Source organism: Magnolia sinica, chromosome 16 (assembly GCF_029962835.1).
Source record: "Magnolia sinica isolate HGM2019 chromosome 16, MsV1, whole genome shotgun sequence".
NCBI classification, from domain to species: domain Eukaryota; kingdom Viridiplantae; phylum Streptophyta; class Magnoliopsida; order Magnoliales; family Magnoliaceae; genus Magnolia; species Magnolia sinica.
The window spans coordinates 59,925,838-59,933,277 of record NC_080588.1 but is presented as its reverse complement, the minus strand read 5'-3'; the positions used below and the strand labels follow the sequence as shown (position 1 = coordinate 59,933,277).

The 7,440-nt window shown below is 43.0% G+C and overlaps 1 non-coding gene across 1 annotated transcript; it reads left to right on the top strand.

Moving 5' to 3' along the window:
• The first annotated feature begins 379 nt into the window (after positions 1-379).
• LOC131229998 (small nucleolar RNA R71) lies at positions 380-486 on the top strand. Its single transcript, XR_009163729.1, has one exon. It is a non-coding gene; the product is annotated as a small nucleolar RNA R71 (small nucleolar RNA).
• The last annotated feature ends 6,954 nt before the right edge of the window (positions 487-7,440 follow it).

Below are 7,440 nucleotides of genomic sequence, written 5' to 3'. Positions count from 1 at the left end.
CGAAAGCGGGTATTGTAGGACAGTTTTCAGTTGTGTGAATGTTGCAATCACAGATGCCGCAAACAATTTCATTGACCTTATCCTTCTTTCCTTCCATGGCCTCAACTTTCCTTATGAGCATAGTCACTTTACACTTGAGATCATCCTCTTCTTTCAAGAGATATAATCCACCTTTCTCCTTTGATTGAGTTGGCCTAGACGTGGTGTTCGACTTTGGGTAATAGTCCCAAGATTGTGTTTTTTCAGCAAACTGTCGAGGTAGTCCCATACCTCGTTGACATCTTTATTAATGAATTCTCCATTACACATTGTCTCGACCATTTGGCGCATGGAAGATGTCATTCCATCATAGAAAAAATTTGTAATGCGCCACGTTTCAAATCCGTGTTGTGGGTATGAACTGACCATATCTTTGAACCTTTCCCAACATTGGAAGAATGTTTCATCTTCCTTTTGGGCAAAGTTCATGATTGCTTTTCTGAGGGTAATCGTTTTATGATGTGGGAAGAATTTTTTATTATTCCATTAATTAGAAAAATTCTAACTATTGAGATCTATAAATGTAGAGTCTAATCTCGACTTGTCAACATTAAGATTCACCTCGATATTTAAGGATACATTAGGAAAACATAATGTAGCTATTATTTCATCGAACTCTTTCAAATGTAAATATGGACTTTCAGATTCAAGTCCATGGAATTTGGGAGGAGTTGGATAACTTCTAGCTTGATGTCCATTTGTCCTGTGTTTTCAGGAAAAATCATGCATGAGGGCGTACTCACTCCCGCCGGTTGTAGAAAATCTCGTAAAGTACGAGGCGGGGGTGCCTGTTGCACCTCATTCTCATCTTGGGTATCCTCCACCCTGGGTGGAAGTAGAGGAGGTTGGTGTTCAGCCATAACTTCAGTTAACTCAGGGGATTTCGAGCGGTGTCTAGTCCTGCGATGGATAGTCAACCCCTCAACCAATCCTCCTTCAGTCAAGAGACGTCGAGTGTCGTCACGGGCCCACTTGGGCATGAAAACACTCGCAGCCCTCAGTTAAAAACTTAACCCTAGGAAAGGAAAAGAAAATCTAGAAAGAAAGAGAGAGTTGGAAAGAAATTACCAAATTGAAGTCCTAGGTTAAAAACCTGCAAAATAAAACAAAAATAAGTTAGATTCTAAAAAGAAAAATAGCAGTAAATTAATTTCTAAAAGAAGGAATTCTTAAAAGAAAATGGAAATTTCTAAAATAAATTAGGAAAGATCTAAACTAGAAAGTAGATTATTAAAAGAGAACTGAAAGATAGGAAGTAGGGAAAGAGCTCACCGAATTTATATCTTAAAAGCCTACAAAATAGGAAGGTTAGTTTCTAAACAAAAATCCTAAAAATAAATGAGGAAACAAATTAGATTTAAAAAGAGTTAAAAATAGATAGTGAAAAACAAAAGAGAAAAGTTTCGAAAATTAGAGGATTTCTTCTAGAAAGGGAAATAACTACCCTAGTTTCTAAAAATAAACTGCTCCCTAAAAATAAAATAAAAATACTAGAATTAAAAATTTCAAAATTTAAACCTTAATTCTAAAAGGTAGAAAGAGAGAGAGATTAGGAAGGAATTACCAATTTAGAACTTATGTCAGGATCCTACAAAACAGGAAAGCAGGTTAAGTTCTAAAAATAGAATAAAATAAAATAAAAACTTCTATCCTAAAGTAAGTAAAATCCTAATCCTAACCTAATTCTAAAACTAATTAATTCCAGAAAGACGTAACCATCAGTCCCCGGCAACGGCGCCAAAAACTTGTTCACTCCCCAAGTATAGGGTTGTGATGTAGTAATAAACTCGGTAAGACCGAGGTCGAATCCACAGGGACTGATACCTGTACGTTATCTAAAATCAAGTAGAAATAGAACTAGACTAAGAAGTGATATAATTTAGGAAATAATTGTGGAATAATTATCTAAGACTTTAAGGAATTCAGAGAAAGGGAACTAGGGATTCAGAGGATCCACTTGTAGAGATCAGGGAGATCGTATGCTCGCATCAAGGGTTATGGAATTCAAACTGAACTTACTCGATTTGGTTTTCAAGAGATGAAAGGTATATGAATTAGAATGGATTCCATCATCTAACCATGCCCAGGAGACAAAGCAAACAACAGGATTAAACTAATTACCAACCAATCAACAATGTATGAGTATCAGGAAGGGTACTGTCATCCTACCATGCCCATGGGACAATGATGAACAACAGGGGTTCCTGACATAAAAAAAAGAGAAAAGGAATACTCAAAACCATTGCAAACACATTGTAATTTCAGTCACAAAAGACCATAAAAGACTAAAGAAATATTCCTTTAATAATCAACCTAAAACCAAGTTCAGTTCAGAAATTTTAACTTAAACGCATGAAACAGTATCTCCCATCTCGCTACAGCTTCACATCTTAGCAATAGCTAAGATGTTTAGCCACACATTTTATGGGCTAAATAATAGAAATATAAAGGAAAGAAAAAGAAAAAAAACCAGATCCCTCTCTCTCCCTCACGTTCAAAACCCAAACCCAAGCCACCAAACTTCTGCTCCTCTTTCTCTCTCCCTAGCTCTCAGACCGTGCACAGCAGCAGCACTCCCTTGCTTTCCCCGTTTCTCTTCTTTTGTTAAAGCAAAGAAAAACAGCTTGCTCGTCCACTCCTGCCCGATCCCCTCTCTCTCCTTTCTTCCTTCCTTTTATCTTTCTTCTCACCTCCCTTCTGTGGAGTCCTGGCAGGACTCAGCTGCGGAAGCTGGGACTGGTTTTGACAATATTGAGTCCCTCTACATGATGGATGGCCCGGATTGAAGAGTTGGTCCGTGATGATGGCCCACTACGATCATCCGCAGCCTCTGTTACGCAGACAGAAACAGAGCCGCGGACGTTGTTTAGTCGGTGGTGACTGTGGTCACACGAGAATTCCAATGTCGAATCCACTCCGTCCATTGTTTTCAGGATGAAAAATCGTCTGGGATTGCTCGGTTTTCGATCCAAAGTGTGGTATCTCATGAGAGTGTAGCCCAGCCATCCATCCTGCGTTTAAACAGAGATCTATGCATATGTCTATGCATGGGACCAAACGGAGAGCTAGGAGTTGGTCTTGGCTGTGTCCTGAGTCCGGTGAACGGTTCGGATCATCGATCCATATAACGAGTGGGGCCCACTAGCGAAAAACGGACGGACAGCGTAAAGACGCTGTCCGTTTTTGCGCAGAAGAGAGAGAGAGATGGTCTTTGGCGGGTTTGACCAAACCGGCTGGTCCGGTGCGGCTCATGTGCGAGTGCACTAACTTGCACGTTCACCTTGTCAGGAGTCCGTGATAATGGATCCCGAAAATCCGCTCCGTTCATCCGACTTGTCTCCTCGAATAATGGGTTGAGACCAAATTTTAAGCATATCCAGATCTCAGGTGGGCCCAAAATCAATGGTTTATGTGCTGATCTAAGCGTCGGGCCACTTCCAGAGGGATCCAATGGTTGAAATTCGACGTGTACGGTTACTTTATGGTCCTCAGGCCACGTATGAAGTTTCGAACTGATCAGATGGTGGGAACCCTATGATCTTGCATTCTGGACACGTTTCAGGCCACTTGAGCTTCAATTCCTCGATTTCCGCAGACCCCTGGTGTATAATTCCGTCGCTCTTGGTCTTCTAAAGTCCGTTCCTTGCCTTGGTGCTTCTGGAGCGTCAAATCCTTGCATTTACCACCCTTTTTCAGTCCATGCTCGTAAATACACTCTGCATCACAAACACAATTAAATCAGGCCGTTAAACAACACTATATTTGTAAATCCAGGTAACAACTGGGTCTTATATGCAATATTTGACCCTCAACATGCGTTGCATCCAAACCATCCAATGGTGGGACCCCAACCGGCTGACTGACGTCAGTAACTTTTGTCGGTCCCACGTGATTGTAGGTGGTGGATCCCAACTACCCACCTGCTGTTGGGGCCACACAATGATTGTCTGGACAGTGGGGGAAACCACAAATATCTGCTTGGTCCCAAGCCGTAGCCCACGTATCTGGGACCCACCTGACAAGTGGATTGGCTGGCGTACCTCTCTCCTGCCATCAGCGCCCCATCTTGATGGATGTTTTTCATCCAAACTGTCCACCCATTCTACTGGGACGAGCAGGAGCTTTGAGCAACTACCATGGTGTATGTGTTGTATCCATACCGTCCAACCATTTGTGGGATCACTTTCTGGCATGGGAAAATGAGTGAGTTAGGTCCAAAGTTCAAGTGGACCCCACCATTTGCAATAATAGTGGGGCACAGTGTCATCCACCATTCTAACTTCTTAGGAGTAACTGTAGTTTCCGCTCAAGCTGATATTGGATTTTCACTTCATTTATCTCTATGTTAACTTATGAATAGGTCGGATCTCAAAAATACATAAGGGTGGGCCCGACTTGATGTGTATGAGGCCCATTAGTGCGGCCCATTGATGCGGCCCACTTGATGTGTATGAGGCCCATTAGTGCGGCCCATTGATGCGGCCCACTTGATGTGTATGAGGCCCATTAGTGCGGCCCATTGATGCAGCCCACTTGATGTGTATGAGGCCCATTTAGTACGTCCCATTGATGCAGCCCGACTTGATGTACACGAGGCCCATTATGATGTGTATTAGGCCCTTATCGTGCGGCCCATTGTGACATGTATCAGACCCATGATGCGTGGCCCATTTGATGCATACGAGACCCATATGTAGGGCCCACCTATTGTGTATTCGAGGCCCATGGGTTGTGGCCCATTGTGATGTATTTGAGGCCCATGGGCGAGGCCCGATGTGATATATGTGTGGCCGTTGCGATTGCATATGAATCCCTTATGTGGGCCACTCCTTGGGAGCAATGTTGGTTAAATGTCCACATTGATGGGCAATGATGGTTAGATGTCCTCATTGTGACCTTCCCTTAAGCCTTGTTAAGCCCATTCTTACTGATCCCGATTGTCATGGCTGATTGCCGATTCCGATTGACGTGACCGATTTGCAGATTCTGATTAATCGATCGATTCCGATTGTCGTGACCGATTGCCGATTCCAATTTGCCGATTCTGATTATCGATCGATCCCGATTGTCGTGGCTGATTGCCGATTCCGATTGACGTGATCGATTTGCCGATTCTGATTATCGATCGATTTCGATTGTCATGACCGATTGCCGATTCCGATTGTCGTGACCGATTTGCCGATTCTGATTATCGATCGATCCCGATTGTCGTGGCCAAGTATCGAGGCCGACTCCGATTGTCGAGGCCGATTTCAATGGTCGAGGCCAATTGTCGAGACCTATATGGTGTGTATGCGACTTGTAGTTGAGGCCCAGTGTGATACATTTAAGGGCTAGGCGACGGAGCCCATTGTGATGTATGTTAGGCCCATGTGAAAGGCCCATCGTGGTGGGTATTAAGCTCTTGAGTGAGGCCCATGTTGTTGTATATTTGGGCCCTTGTGTGAGGTCATGGGTCCACTATATGTTAGGATCTATGGGACCATTCCTTGGGGGACAATGTTGGTTAAATGCCCACATTGTTGTGATTGATGGTCGATGCCGGTTATTGATACCGATTATGAGTATGTGACAGCATAACATCATGATACATGCCCATACGCATCATCTGCATGTTGGTTATGAGATGTGATTGATCATTGCATATGTCATCAAACATGTTGTTATGAGACTCCCTGATAGGCGGAGGTTATCTCACTTGAGCACGCGGTATGCGCATGATTGATGCATGACTAGATTGTATGACTCATGCATCTCACATTATGATTACTATATGCCCTAACAACATCAGGGCCGTAGCCTCCACAGGCATATTGTGGATAGCCAAATGGGACACCGAAAATGTTGGTTCCAGCATACGGGGGCTATAGATGTCCCTGGGTGAAAATCCCTAAACCTCCGTGGCCAGGAGACGCCCCAACGTTGAGACCGAGTGGATACATGAGCGCCCGAGTGCCGAATACCAGGAGGCCGCGTCTCCCACTGTGTCGTGGTCGGTTGGGAGGGGGTGTGGCCTTACTCGCCCGAGGGTAGGGGGCAATACTAGGCTGAATTTGACCAGCTCGTGAATGGGTCCGCTATCGACGTGCTGGATAGGTATTGGCAGACTATTGGCCAGGCGGATAGTGAGGTTTCTTACGCTCACTTGGACTGTGCGGCTGGGAGAGCGGCAGTGCCATTTGGAGTGTACTAAACCCCGGTGATGATCCCAGAGATGAACTGTACTGATATGTGAATTTAGTGAGTAGGAGTTGCATGCTCATTCGTGCATTCATTCATTCACTATCCACTCGGGTTGGTGGTGCGCAACTATTTGTTACATGTGCCTTCGCAATGGCCAGGATTTCGGTTGGGGCGCGCGACTAACCTAAGATCAGGAGTTTACCACATTGAGTCTGACTATCTAAATTTAGGTATGGGACTGGTTTGGATAGAACTCTCTTGTGATGGACCCCATAGCCTGCGATACTACGTACTATCATCCCGACTTCACACTCCAACATGATCATTCCATTCGCACCGCATATTGCATTACATCCGCGGCATATGGCATTTTGTGTTACCTGTGTTTGTGCATTTATATAGTTTAGAGACGGCATCTGATATTTGACTCTTTATGACTTCCCATTTGCATAGTTGATTCGTATTGCGTATTCTAATATTGTATGACTTATGGACTTGTCAGTATTTCCGCTTATTCTGTTATCTTATGATTTGTGATCTTATCAGTATTTCTGTTTACTCTGATAATTCATGATCTTGTCAGTATTTCTGCTTATTTCGACATTGTACGATTTATGGATTACCAGTATTTTCGGCATTGTATGACTATGGCATTGTATTGAATACATGGCGCTTACCTTGTGCACACACTTACACCACCCTCTAAGCTTTCTATAAGCTTATGCACGATAGATGCGTGCAGGTGATATTAGGTTGCAGCAGTGTTGAGCTTGGAGCGTGCAGCGGTCTTCTGGAGCTTGATTTTCGATTTATGTATTTCACTTTCAGCATTGTACTCAAATGATTATATTAGTGGATATGTGATGATAATGTTGCCTTGTGATTTGGGTAAACTCGTGGTTATGCTTATCACGAGTTAAATGTACAAAAAAAAAATCCTCCTTATAAGATCCTATGATCGGAATCTTGCGTATGAACGTTAAAAGCCGAGAATGTGGTACTATGAAAATTTTTAAATTTTTCTAGAATTTCGTATGAATTCAAAGCGATTTTGACGGCCATCTTGGATTTAGAATTACAAGATAAGTGATGTTGGAATTGATGACTCTTGGATTCAACTATTTGTTAGATCTCACAGTTAAGTTAGAACTATTAATCCATGATTAGAAGTTTTAAACATTGAGTGAATCATAATTTTACATGTCACATCTCACTTAC